General features: G+C 34.7%; 1 pseudogene; it reads left to right on the top strand.

Moving 5' to 3' along the window:
- The first annotated feature begins 8,252 nt into the window (after positions 1–8,252).
- LOC128188479 (beta-1,3-galactosyltransferase 5-like) lies at positions 8,253–13,704 on the top strand (annotated as a pseudogene).
- The last annotated feature ends 406 nt before the right edge of the window (positions 13,705–14,110 follow it).

Below are 14,110 nucleotides of genomic sequence, written 5' to 3'. Positions count from 1 at the left end.
AAGAAGAAAATGAACATTTTTCATAACTCAGTTGTTTTAGAGTACCGTAATTTAAGCTTTCTTATTTTCCGTGCAGACCAAATTTTCAGATAGTTTATGCATTGGGATATCTTCGTGATGTTTCAAAAACATATTTCAACAATATTTCAATATTTCTATCGACATATATTGACATGTTTAAGTGATATTTCATAAAAATAGAGAAAAAATCAACTCCAATTTTACCCTAAAATTAGCTTATTTCATGCCATATCTCATTTACATTATAGACCCATACTTTTGGTTTTATTTTCTGAATATTTAGGTTTCTTTCGACAAGTCTGTCATAATTTGAGAAAAAGTTTGAGACTTTTAAATTATTTAATTGCATGTTGAATCGTTTATGAATAAAAATAGTATTTTTTCAGTGCAAAAAGGTCAAAATATCAATAAGGTGAAGAAATTGCAAACTTTTTTATTATGATAATTTTAATTTTATTAATTCTAAATAATGTAAATTTGTTTTTGATATCATGGTTCATTTCGATAAAAATTATAGAGTGAAAAGCGATTTATGTGCAATTTGCACTTTCAGTGCAGGAAGGTCATATTAAATACACCGCAGCACCGAAAGGAGCATATAGACCCCAAAATTTTGTTTTGAATTTTGGTTTAGATACACTGTATGTTAAAAAAATACTTTAAAATAAACTTAGAGACTTTTGATCGCAGGATCCAACGTCCTTAATTGTAAAAATACGTATATAATGGAGGTTTTTAAAGGTAAAACCCCTATTTACGAGATATCTATCGACTTTTTGCATTTTCCCCGAGCTGCCTATGATCATGTCTGGACTTTTGAGACAACCCCTGTGGTATCACCTAGTGTTTACCCATAATGCACAAGCATACCTCCGTTTCAGTTGTGTGAGGGCCTAAACAACCAGGACCCAATGAACAGGGTCGGGTGATGCAGGTACATTGTAAGTATACAGATCTCGTAAACAGGGATTTACCTTTAAAAACCAGTTTACATCAATATCTATACCTACCTGCATCAACTTTTTGCAGAATTTGTAGTAGGAATATTTGGCGGGAGATTACAATCACTATCATATAACAATAAATAAAGAATGCACTCACCCAACGGGATATTTTATTTTTGTTCTTTTTCTTTTGCCCATCTTAATGTATCAAGGACTGATGACTTGGCAAACCGAGCTTCTCCTTGAGGAACATCTCTCATGTAGAATGAAGAAAAGGTGTTTTCTGTTGCCCAATGAGCTGTCTGTAGAATTTCTTCTAGAGATGCACCATTAAAAAGGACCCATGAAGTTGCCAATCGTCAAGTATCATGTGCGCGCACATGAAATAAAGTCTCACTGTTATGTTCATACACAAACTTTACTAGTGACACAATCCATCTTGAAATTGAATTCTTGGATGCTGATTTTTGTGAGTCTGATATGTAAGTTAAGAATAAACAATTTTAATCACCACATTTAAAGTGCTTTACAAGGACACAAAAGCAAGTCTCTACTGTCTGTTGCAAAGGTAATAAACTCTGGTGTGAATATTGGTTTCCATGGCTTTCCTAATCTCTGAGTTTTTGGCTAAACACTGTATATTTGGTAATAAACGTAATCCATTCCACTCAAGACGTAAATGTGACTCTCCGATTGAAAGAGCTTGAATTTTGCTTACTCTTGATGCTGTCGCCAGAGCTAAAAGGAATACTGTCTTCCATGTGAGAAACTTCATATCACATGAGTTCATCGGTTCAAATGGGGAGTCACACAACTTCCAAACGACAGTCGGCAAATCCCAATTTGGAAGTAATGGTCGTACATTTGGTTCAGAATTGTATACTAGTATTCCTTTTATTACTTTTGACAGATCAGTGTCGTTACTGACAGAACTATTGCTACAACCCTTATGCAAAGATGCTATCGCTGACCTGTAACCCATTAACGTATTTGACTTACAATTACGTTCTCCGTGCAAATAGATGAAGAAGTCTGCTAAATTAATCAGCTACAGTGGCCTCAACTAAATCCTTTTGGTTCTTGGTACATCATTCCTTGTAGATTCCTATCTAGCATCATACATTTTTCTTGTTGACTGTCTTCGGGGGTTGAAGATAAATGACTTAGCTTTCTCAGAAAATCTATTCTCTGTACTTTGTTGTTTAACATTTTCCAAACCACCAGATGCAGACTTTCTGGACTTGGATGAATGAACTGTCCTCTTTTTTGAGTCACCATGTCTCTTCTTATTGGAAGTTCCCTCGGATTGTCTACCAAAAGATGTAGTAGGTCTGGAAACCATGACTGTCTTGGTAAAAACGGAGCGATGAGAAGAAGTACAAACGACTCCTGTTCCACTTTCCTGAGTACTTTTGGAATTAATATGGGAGGAGGAAATGCATACGCAAACATCCCTGTCCAATCTACAGCTAGCGCATCGCATTCCCATGCTAGGGTATCTGGGAACGGAGAACAAAACACTGTTATCTTCCGGTTTTCCCTTGTTGTGAATAAATCTACGTTTGGAGTGGGAAAACTCGAAAACCTGCTGGACTATTTCTTGGTTGAGACCCCATTCTGTCATCTTAGGAATTTGTCGCCCTCAGGAAAACTGATCCGCTATTACATACCAAAGGTGACACCAATACAGAATCCTCCATGTCATCACGTACAGGGCTGCAGACTTTGTCCCCATTTGGCGATTGATGTAAGACTATACTGTTGAATTGTCTGTGTTTGACATTGTCCCTGAAGTGATAAAGTGCATTCTCAACTGCACTGAGTTCCAAGAGATTTATAACAGATTTATATGTGATGACTGTTCTATCACTGTCCATTTCCCTGACCAATTGCGATCCTCTAGGTGGGCTCCCCACCCGTAAGTTGATGCATCCGTCCACAAGGTTAGGTCTGCTCTGAAGCTCAGAATAGATGTCCCTGCCAGAACGGTCCCTCTCTCAATCCACCAGAGAAGATGTGGGATGAGGAAACTGTCGATTTGAATCATATGATCCAGTTCGTCTACATGTGGACGCCACTGGGACAGAAGGCAGAACTGAATGAGACGCTACTTGAGTCTGACGAGAGGTTCCAAATATATACAGTGTGCCATTAAACCTAGGACTCTGAGGAATGTACGTGCTGGGGTAAAATATTCCATAACCATGGTAGAAAATGCCCCACGCAGACTGAGAAAACGGTCCAAATTGGGGTAGACCGTACCCTGATTGAGGTTGAAAAGTGCTCCAAGATAAATTATTGACTTATTACCAGGCCCAAATCCATGAATAGAAACAATGTTCCCCTTAGTTGATAAAATGAATGTCATTCGATCCACATTTTTGAGAGGCCAATCGTCCAGGTACATAGATGTGCCCCTATTGCCCCCTTTAATTTTGTAAACACTCTTGGGGCTGTTGCTAGGCCGAAGGGCATTGGCCTGAATTGATAATGGATATTGTCTATGCAAAACCTGAGGTATTTCCTGTCTTCTGGATAAATTGGAGCATGTAGATATGCATCCTTTAGATCAGTCTCCTATATTCAGTGCCTGTATTATTGACCTTAGAGATTCCATCTTGAAATGTTGATTTTGGATAGATATATTTAACGGTTTCAAATTGGGAATCGGACGGTAACCTCCGTCTCGTTTTGGAACAACAAAGAAGGTGCTGTAAAACCCTGACCTTCCTTGGTTTTGGGAACAATCTCTATTGCATGTTTCCCTAATAAACTTTCTATTTCTTTTAAAATGCATTGTCTTTGGGCGACATCTTGTACAGTTGATATTCTTACTCCTGTCTTTAGAGAATGTTTTATGAACACAAGTTTGAGTCCTTCCTGAACTATTTTTAAAATCCAATCGTCGGATGTAATTTTCATCCACTCTCTGTGTTACGAAATGATCATACAGTCTACTTTGGCTGATTTTTGCAACTTTAGTCGAATCTCTAATTGATCCGTCAAAATTACTTTGGGGGACGAAACCTCAAACGATCTTGTGCAGAGTCACGAGCTCGACCTCTGAAGGAACCTTTCGAATTGAAATTTCGTCCTCTTCCTACAGTAGTCTTTTGATTTTATTTCCGCAGCAAACTTTCCCTTCTTTGCAAAAGATGACTGCTGTTCTTTCGGTTCCGATGTGCCCACTGACTCATCTCTCTTTCTTTTCCTTGCAGAACTGAGGGCTGAACCATCTCTCTGCTTTGAACCGCTCAGGTGCTGTGTTTCTTAAGCATCAACAAACTATCTGCACCTGAGTGAAGAATGTCAAAATACTTACCACAAAAGAGTTTAGGATTTCAAGTTGTCTGTACAGGTAGTTTGGTTTCAGTTGCTTTGTTTTTAAAAACCAAATCCACAATGTGAATGGCTCTACGGGCTGCAATTGCACCCACTAATATGCGGGAAGTAACATCAACCATCGACTTGAACACTTGCATCAAAGTTTGTAGGGCCTTTGTTTTGTCCGCATCAGATACAACATTATCAACGTAGGACGTAATTAGAGAGGCATATGTCAACAATCTGAGAAGAAGTCGAGATCCTTGATCTATCTTCCAAAACTCATTGTTGCGTGAATGCAACATAGGGCTGCGAAAACAGTAGAAATTTTTGTTTCCTTTCCTCCCTGTTGTAAAACTGCTGTCCTCAATGTTCTCATCAAGGCGCGGCGTTTTGCCGTTCTTGTCAAAGTCGGAGGAATGACTCTGTATTTTTCATCATCTGATGCTTTTTAAGTCCACATTGCACCTTTTCGCTGGAATTCTTTATCAACCTCTGTTAATGTGTTCAAAATGTACCCATCCATAGGCATAGACTGTTGTGGGGTGGATGATTTTGTCCCAATCAAACGATTTGACACGTAGGATTTGAAGTTTCGGCTCTGACTTTCAGAAGCATCAACTGAGTTAATGTTCAGTTCTGCAGACACTTTTTAAAAAAAAATTCCAGTCTACTATGCATGTATGTACCGAACCAAAGACAAAGTTTTCAAACTCTGAACGATTGGCCTCCTGAACGTCAATAACATCATCAAGTGAAATGCTCAAGACTTGATCAGTTTCACCTCTGTGGCTAACCAGATCATCGTCATCCGATGTCTGGAGCGTTGATCATCATACGGTCGAAATCTATCGAACTTGTTACACGTCCGGTCTGAACGCACGTCAGACGTTATAGCACTTGTCGGTTGTTTACTCAAATTCTGGACCAACTCTTTAATTCTAGCGTCAATCAACCTTTTCATGCAATTCTCTTGATATTGTTGCCATTGGGCTTCGAAATTTTCAAACATGAAATGCGGAAAATACCAACTTGACGAGGGACTGAACCCTGCGTCAAGTCGCCGCCATTTTGACTCGTTTCTGTCGGAGAGAGATTTTTTTTCTGGTGCAGCTACGTTTCCTGCAAAGTAAACTTTACTATCAGAACGATTGCCATTATTCCCCACAGAGGGAACTTCTGTATTTGGCAATGTAGCTGACTTTCTCCCCGCTTCTGTTTTCTTTCACGCAATCATCTTTCTGATTAACATTAGTTTTTCCTCTGACCACGTACTGCAAACTTCGCATGGAAACGCTTCGTTGCAAACTCTGTGTCTATAACACACCGAGTGGTCGTCCAAAACGGTCATTTCTTAAATACATTAACGCAAATTTTAAATGAATCTGACATTTTAAGACCGCGAGCTTAAAAAATTTAATCGAAGAAAAAGCACGCAGCTTTTCTTCTCGAATGTCCGAACAAAACTGAAATGGAAGTATGCTTGTGCATTATGGGTAAACACTAGGTGATACCACAGGGGTGGTCTCAAAAGTTCAGGCATGATCGTAGGCAGCTCGGGGAAAATGCAAAACGTTGATGCAGGTAAGTATAGATATTGATGTAAATAGGTGATAACGTCCATTTCTCCATACCGGTATACCATAAAATTTTGAGTTTTAGATTTAAGGTTTAAAATATATATCAAAAAATGAAAATGTAAACGTTCAATTAGATCGAAATTTTCGAAACCCATATTTCACATCCACACAACGGGACATAAGCTACACATGTACAACTTTGTGGAATAAATCGAGTTGACAGTCAAAAAGTAAATGATAAAATGTTTTACGGTGCTACCGTTGTGGTGAGCGCGGCAAGAAATTTTACACAATCTTAATAACTTGCATAATTGTCAACTTGGTGATATTTTGACAGTTATCGACTAACATTACAGAATTTTAGAGAGAGAGAGAGAGAGAGAGAGAGAGAGAGAGAGAGAGAGAGAGAGAGAATTATATAATATGTTTTACCGTGCTACCGTTGTGGCGAGCGCAGCTAGCAAGAATTACACATACTTTGCATCATTGTCATTAAATAAAATAATTTATTTTGTCACAAACAACTTGCCTGCTTACATCTCTTAGTTTAATTGTTTTGTCTCACATTAAAGCTTAAATCCTGCTCAATCTACATTATGTACATGTAATATACTTGTCCACACTTCATTTCATAACTTACACATTATAAAAATACTCTTTAATTGCATTGCAGCGCACCGAGCAGGTTGACTCCGGGTTTATTTTTCAAACACATAAACAAGTCATTGGACAAGGCACTAATATTAATCAAAGTACTGAAGTACTGACGGGAGTTGATTTTATCGATTATCATTTATTTTAAAATCAACTTATCTTGCGTGGCAATTAGTTTCTAATCTGTATTTAAATTACGCACTTTTTTATAATATGAATTTTAATTAGACTTTTCAGACAAAAATTTAGAGAAACCCTATATGAATCATGTTGTTTAATATTTAAAGATAGATTTCAAACTATGTATTAGTAATCGAAAAAATTCTAAATATTGTATGGATCCAAGCACTATTGATATTGAACGCCAGTCTCGTTCAACCAGACGCTCTCCGTTAATCTCCGACAAGCAAAAGAGCCTCTCTGTTTGGTTGAACGAGACTTTATTAAACTCTGGCGTAGGAATACATGAGACTATATAAATATCTAAATTGTTTGTATTATATAAAATCTTACTATTTTCAAAGTGTTTATAGATAAGTTTCCTTGAAACACAATGCTTCAGAATACATTACGTCGAATTTTTCTATTATAATTATTCAAGAACTAAGACTTGTCAGCGGTGATGATTTGTGCTTAGGTCCAAACACTGTTTCACTTTCGGTTTGCCAGAGTGACTGCATAGGAGAGTTGATTAAAATCAACTCCCAAAAAGTAACATAAAATTACAACATGTGCATCCATAATACTATGGTATAACATGATTTAAGCCTCCTCCGCCGCCCAGGAAAGACAAAAAAAAAACATGTTTTGAAAATCCTATGGAAACCTGTGTGTCCGCGGCCAAATGCGGAGTCAGCAAACATGCAAGTAGCGGAACCTCACTCATGGAATAATTTATTGAACAGGGAAATACACCTATATATACATGTGTAATTTAAAAAAAACAAACAATACACGACTTGCTCGGGACGGCGTGCGCTAGAAAGTGAACCTCACTGACAACCCATGAATCAATTCGAATACGTACACTCAGTACTGAAATTTCATTGGATGAATACTACATAACAAGGTAAACTTAGTAGCCCCACACTTTCGTAATAGTTTACATGTCGTTAGGACAATTATTTTTCGCGATACTTCGTAACGCGATAAAACTTATTATACATTGTTGACAATATCGACATACCAGTAACCTTATTCCACCCAATCCATACATCTAGTATCATTTAATATTTATTACTCAAGATTAGATAATCATCTTTTCAGTTTCATTGTTTGTCAAACTCTACGAAACCACGGAATTCCGTTGTCACCTACGAAAAGGTTTAAAAATATACTGATAAATTTCTTTTAGGAAAAAATGATAAGAGCGTACGAATCGCGTATGTTATCAGATAACAAAAAGGCTTTGCAAATGTCGGACTAATTTTATGAAATTAATGCAGTGACGAAGTGTTATTATGAAGTGTATCGGTGTTAGATTAATGAACTGTTATATTTTCTATTAACAAATAATTTATACTCAAATGATTTATGTATTCGTACTTCAATTTTTAATGAATAGATTTTTAATTTCCCTATTTAACCAACATAATCTTTTAAAAGCTGTGTAAATATCAATCGTATGCACGAAAAAGTAAATATGGATCTTTGTTTTAAGTTGTCATTGATTACATTGCATTTTATTGAAAATGTTACGTAATAGATACGATCTTATCAGAAAGTCCACCTTTTTATACACAAAAACTACTGCTTTTTTTTTAGAGGCACGGGTTTTGTTTAAATTCAATCAGCTTTTAAGGTAAGAAATAGAAGTATTTAAAAATATTTATGATTTTATTAAGAAAGCTGAGAATTTCTGTCTTGTGCATAATGAATATTGATGAAAAAAGCACCACTTTAAACCAGCCTTTGCAAGAAGAATGATATCAGCAGGGCATGCTTTTTACTTGGAAATAACGCTTTCATTTGACATATTTAAACAGAGGAAAACTTAAAGGGCACCTTTAGTCAAAATTAATTTTTTCACCAATCAATAGAATTGATCTATCTTATAAAGCTTCAAAAATCCGCATCTGAATATCTGCTGCTCGAGTTTAGCAGATACAAGCAATTAAACGTGACACTTTCTCCATTCTCACGGAAACGCACGAGTGTAAAATGCTCCTTAGGTTTTGGGTAGCCGTTTTGGGTCACCTCTAGTCTGAAAATCCTGAACTTAATATATTAATTCTAGTAGTATATGATATTTTACAATGCCAATAAATTTTATTGAATAAAATTGTTTTGAAAAAATTACAGAGTTTAGTAAGGGACTATATTTTGTCACTGAAGGTTTTTGAAGAAGAAAATGAACAATTTTCATAACTCAGTAGTTCCGAGTACTGTTACTTTAGATTCCTAATTTTCAACGCAGACCAGACTTCTAGATAGTTTGTGTTTACGATATATTCTTGATATTCTAAAAAACATATAATTATTTGAACAATATTTTGATATTTCTAACGAGATATTTTGACTTTATCTTATATTTCATAGAAGTTAAGAAAAAAACTAAATCCAATTTTAGCCTAAAATTAGCTTATTTCATGCTATTTCTCAAATTTTTGAGATGTGACCCCTCTTTTTTTCTTTTAGATGAGACATTAAATGTATGTCTATTACCATGCAAAGTTTTGGAAAGATGACATTAATAATAAAAATTTTATTTGCGTTATAATGTGATTACTCCAAAATTTTCATATTCCGGTGAACTTTTTGACATTTCTGTTTATACTTATATTTACGTTTGAAAAAGACAAATTTAGATCCCCATCTTTATATCCAAGTGGTGTTTAGATGATTGACATTATTAGTATTTCAGTATTTTAGGTGCCAATCTCCTTAACAAATGTGTCCACCAGCATCATTGTTTTACAATCATGAAACTGAAGTGTTAAAAAAAGAAAATGATGATTGGTTTCTTTTCAGTGTAAAGAAAGATTTTACAAATAATTAAAGATGATTTTGGAGAATATATATACATTTAACCTATATGGTGCAAATAACAATGAAATTAGCATCCTGTCCCTAAAGATATGTAACAATTCATTTTGAGTCAACATCCTCATTAATGGTATTGGCAAAATGAAATTGTCACTCATTCCTTAAAAAAGTGGCAGGAAATCGATGCATTTTTTGTGAAGACATAAACCAATACCGGTCCTTTAGGTAATTTCAAGTGTTATTCGCAATAGATCCTTTGTTTAGTTTTTCATCTAGTAACGTTTATGATTAAATGTATAAAACTGATTTTGTGTTGCTGATGTTTTTTTCACACAAAATTCAAAATAGACTACAAGTTGCTGTCCTTTAAAAAAGGACTACAATACGTGGACCATTTGCATGTGTTCCCAACGAAAACGTGAAAGCCTTAAGATTATCAGAGATTCCACCGACTCTAGCCCTCTGCTTTTAACCACTAAATTTGTACGTTGTATTACTTACTTAAAGGATTCATACTTCTGAAATAATTATGATCTATCTATGAATGAAGTTTGCATGTATAGTATCAGGCATTTGGTGAATTCTACTATTTGCGCACACATTACGATTCGCACTACTTTGTTAACTATGCAGTGACAGCTTTGTGTAAATAAAAAAAATTCATATTTTGATGCATTTTTCTTGAGATTTAAACTTTAATAGTGACATAATTATTCAATCATACTTAAATGCTTAAAAAAATTTAATCGGGAAGTTCTCTAGCCTCGCCTACTATAAATGTAAAGTTAAGTTACATGTGTATTCGGAAAACAACAAAACATTGCAAATTATGCTATTTGATGCATGTTGTAGTTTCGGCATAACATTAACTTATTTCATAATACTGATTGTTCATATCACATGCCAATCATTTCTTTAAAAGGAATATTTTGTTTACCAACAACTTTACAATTTCAGCGCCTTTGAACTTATGTGTGCATATGGCACGGAATCCCGATCCCGATTCAGATAAACGTGTGCTAGCCTGGTTCCCTGAGCTACCCATTACCCACATGAACCAGACTAGCTCATGCGCAGGCTGAATTTTCCCCATAGCATCCGGTTTAACCTCGCTTATATATTTTCAGGGTCCACGCAATAACCGCGAGGCATGATTTTTTTTCTGCAAAACTAAAAGGGTTAAATAGAACTACGTGTTCTAAATTCAAATGACACTAACATTCGCAGGAGTGATTTTCGGATTTGTGGATCCAAACATGGGCCGCCCAGTTTCTTCTTCAGTGCGGAATGTTTTTATCAAATAATATTTTCAAGCACTTCAAGAATAAACAATACCGGTATTATGCATAGTAACAACATGCACATCTCCGATTGAAAATTACAGCTTTTCTTAAAGTATTTCTTAAACATATATGTTTTGGTCATTTAATATTTACATTTCCCTGTGTTTTCACGATAAACTACCTATCAAATGTTCAATAAATCGATTATTGGCCTGAAATATACATGTCCAAAAGCCTAGGGTGATTGCGTGAAAGGTGTCGCTTCATAAAAATTATGCACATTTCAATATGAAAAATTATATTTCAAATCACGTACATTAACTGAAAAAATGAGGTAAACATTAACTAAAGAAAGAAAGAATTTTTTACTTTTTTGGGGATAAAATGTATCCTCAACGCACAGTTACGTTAAACAAAAGAATAGACATTGTACTGCGACTTGTAAATAGGTAAATCACAGGCACCTGACTGAATATATTTCTCATGATAAAAATATATTTGTACCATATTTAGTTTGACGTGTTTTCTATTATCTGTACATACCAGACTGTAGCAGCACTACTACTATAGTATTTTTCAAAATCAAGGTGAATCAAGTACTAGTAAACCAACAGCTAAATAAAACAAAAAAAAATTTAAGTAGGCTACGATATGATGATATATGCCTTAAATAGTTCTACTGTATTCGACATATACCAGTGTCCAATACAATTCCATGCATGCAAGTCCAGGTGTATTTTTAAACAATAAAATGCTTTCTTTGGTGAGCCATGTGGAATGTAAAGGTAGCGAAGCTGCAGAACAAAATAAGCGGGTTATGGAAATTCTTTTCTGCAATGATCGCTTCCTTCATGAATTATCAAAGAAAGCATTTTAATGTTTATGGTTAAATCTTTCTTTAAATAAAATATTTTAACAAATTATTGAATTAATCATAAAAATAGCATGTCGTCTTATATGGAAATTTGAGTCTAGCATCATCACGATTATTTCATGCAGTTCGTGATATTTTTTTTTAGGTTGCTGAGTGTTTTGATCGATCGATAAATTGGTATGAACTGGATCGTGTAGATTTCAGTCCTGTCATTTTCTCTAAGTCTATAAGTCACATCGGTTTTCTTTAAAAGAAATAGAGGAGTAAATACTCGGTAAATGTAAATATATCAATTTTGAATTAAGAATACGCATTCACAAGTCTTTGAAAATATATACAATTTAATGTCTTTCTGTAATCTATTTATTTGATAATCAAATCGTTCTTAAACTCTTTAATTAAGGTGTGATTTACACGGCTCAAATTTACCACAAAAAACAGGTTTATGGGAAAGTGTAAAACAAATAAGATATTTATATATATATATATATATATATATATATATATATATATATATATATATATATATATATATATATATATATATATATATATATATATATATATAATTTTTTTTTTCCATTTGTCTACTTCCAGATGGTATCTGTATGTACTGGTGCTCCATTCTTATACCGAAGACGATCAATTATTCACAAAGTAAAAGCTTGCATCCTGCTGTGTGCAATGGCTTTAACAACTATTTTCGTTGTGCAATTCTACAAAGCGATAAACTTTGAAAAACGTATTCAAACAACATATCGCGAAGTCGGGTATGATCATAAACCATTCTATTGCGTCGATAATGGATCATCTATATTCCTCTTATTGGTAGTGCCCAGCGCAACAGGTAACTTTAGACAGAGGATAGCTATCCGAAATTCGTGGGGTAGCGTTGTTGAAGGAGACCCTTCTCTGAACTGGGATTCTTTGTTGGAACTCCAAGAAAAAATACAATCAAACATGCATTAGCCGAAGAAAAACAAAATTACAAGGATATAATTGAAGTGAAGATGGATGAAAAATACGAAAATTTAGCTAATAAATCAATCAGCATAATAGAGTGGATTTATATGTATTGTAACCGTGCCAAGTTTATTTTAAAAGTAGATGATGATATGTTTTTGAATATAAATAACTTAATAGAAGATCTAAAGATTTCAAGTCTTAGGAACTCAATCATTGGATGTAAAGTAACGCATTCTTCACCGTCAAGGTTTCCGCTCTCCAAGTGGTATATATCGCGTCAGCAATACCAGGCTAACACGTTCCCAGAATACATCAGTGGCCCAGCATACATCATTACTGGTGACATTCTCTCTAAGCTTTACTTTGCGACCAAATGCTTGCCATACATATTTTTAGAGGACGTGTATTTAACAGGAATATGTAGGAGACATATCAACGCCATCGCGGTGGGACATCCTGGCTTTAGTTGCGGATACAGAGATTAAGGACCATGTGGCGGACACTTCCGGTACAAAATTACAGGACACCATTATTATCCTGAAGAAATTGAACGAATGTGGTTTGAATTGAACGATAGGTGGTACACGTGTCCACTTCGACATTCCTATTTACTGTCAAAAGCTCTTGATATCTTATTTTTAGATTTCTAAATTTTTCCAATATACTAGAGTTTGATTTCAATATAAATCCATTGAATATTTCTCAATGAAATTAATTTTCATTTTAAAAATTAATAATTAGCTAATGGGACATTCATAATGACGAAATCACCATTTCAAGTTACAGACTACAGCATATATTCCTTGTGTGCTTTTCTTAATTACAGTGAAGGGTATAAATCGCTGAATTATAGCCCCATATGCTTTGCGCTTTCTGTAGGCAATTCTATGTTGTATATGTTTTTATATCCATTATTTTATGATATGCCATAGAAAACAAATGTGAGTTGATAGTTTTTACTTTTCATTAAGTAGCAGATGCTGTATGTCTTTTCTATTATAAGTGTTACCATTGTCTATTGCATTTTTTGTACATTTGGCATTACTGGATTGATTACGTATCGGTTTCAGGAGTCGGGACTGCAGTATTATATTAAAGAATTAATAAATCCTTGATTGTAGTTGTTTGAGATGTTACTTTTTTAATGGCATTTGCAAAGGAATAAAATGTGCCCCTAATTCAATAGATACTTAAACTGTCAAAGTGACGTGTTTATGCAGTCTACACACGCAATTACATAGTCATATAAGCTGTCAAACATAGATCTTTGTAGGTGACGTCTACAAATATTCAAATACGAATAAAATAGCTATGGTGGCATATCTCTGCCTCCTGTGTGCAAGCTATTTTTCTATTAGATATTTCGACATGCAAGATAAATATGTTAACATGTAAGATAGTTATGTCAACATGAAACATAACATGCAACATATATAACTATGTTGCATGACATGCAAGAAAATTGCAATCAAATAAGAA

This window comes from Crassostrea angulata, chromosome 6 (assembly GCF_025612915.1).
Source record: "Crassostrea angulata isolate pt1a10 chromosome 6, ASM2561291v2, whole genome shotgun sequence".
NCBI lineage: Eukaryota > Metazoa > Mollusca > Bivalvia > Ostreida > Ostreidae > Magallana > Magallana angulata.
This window is presented reverse-complemented; position numbering and strand designations above follow the sequence as displayed.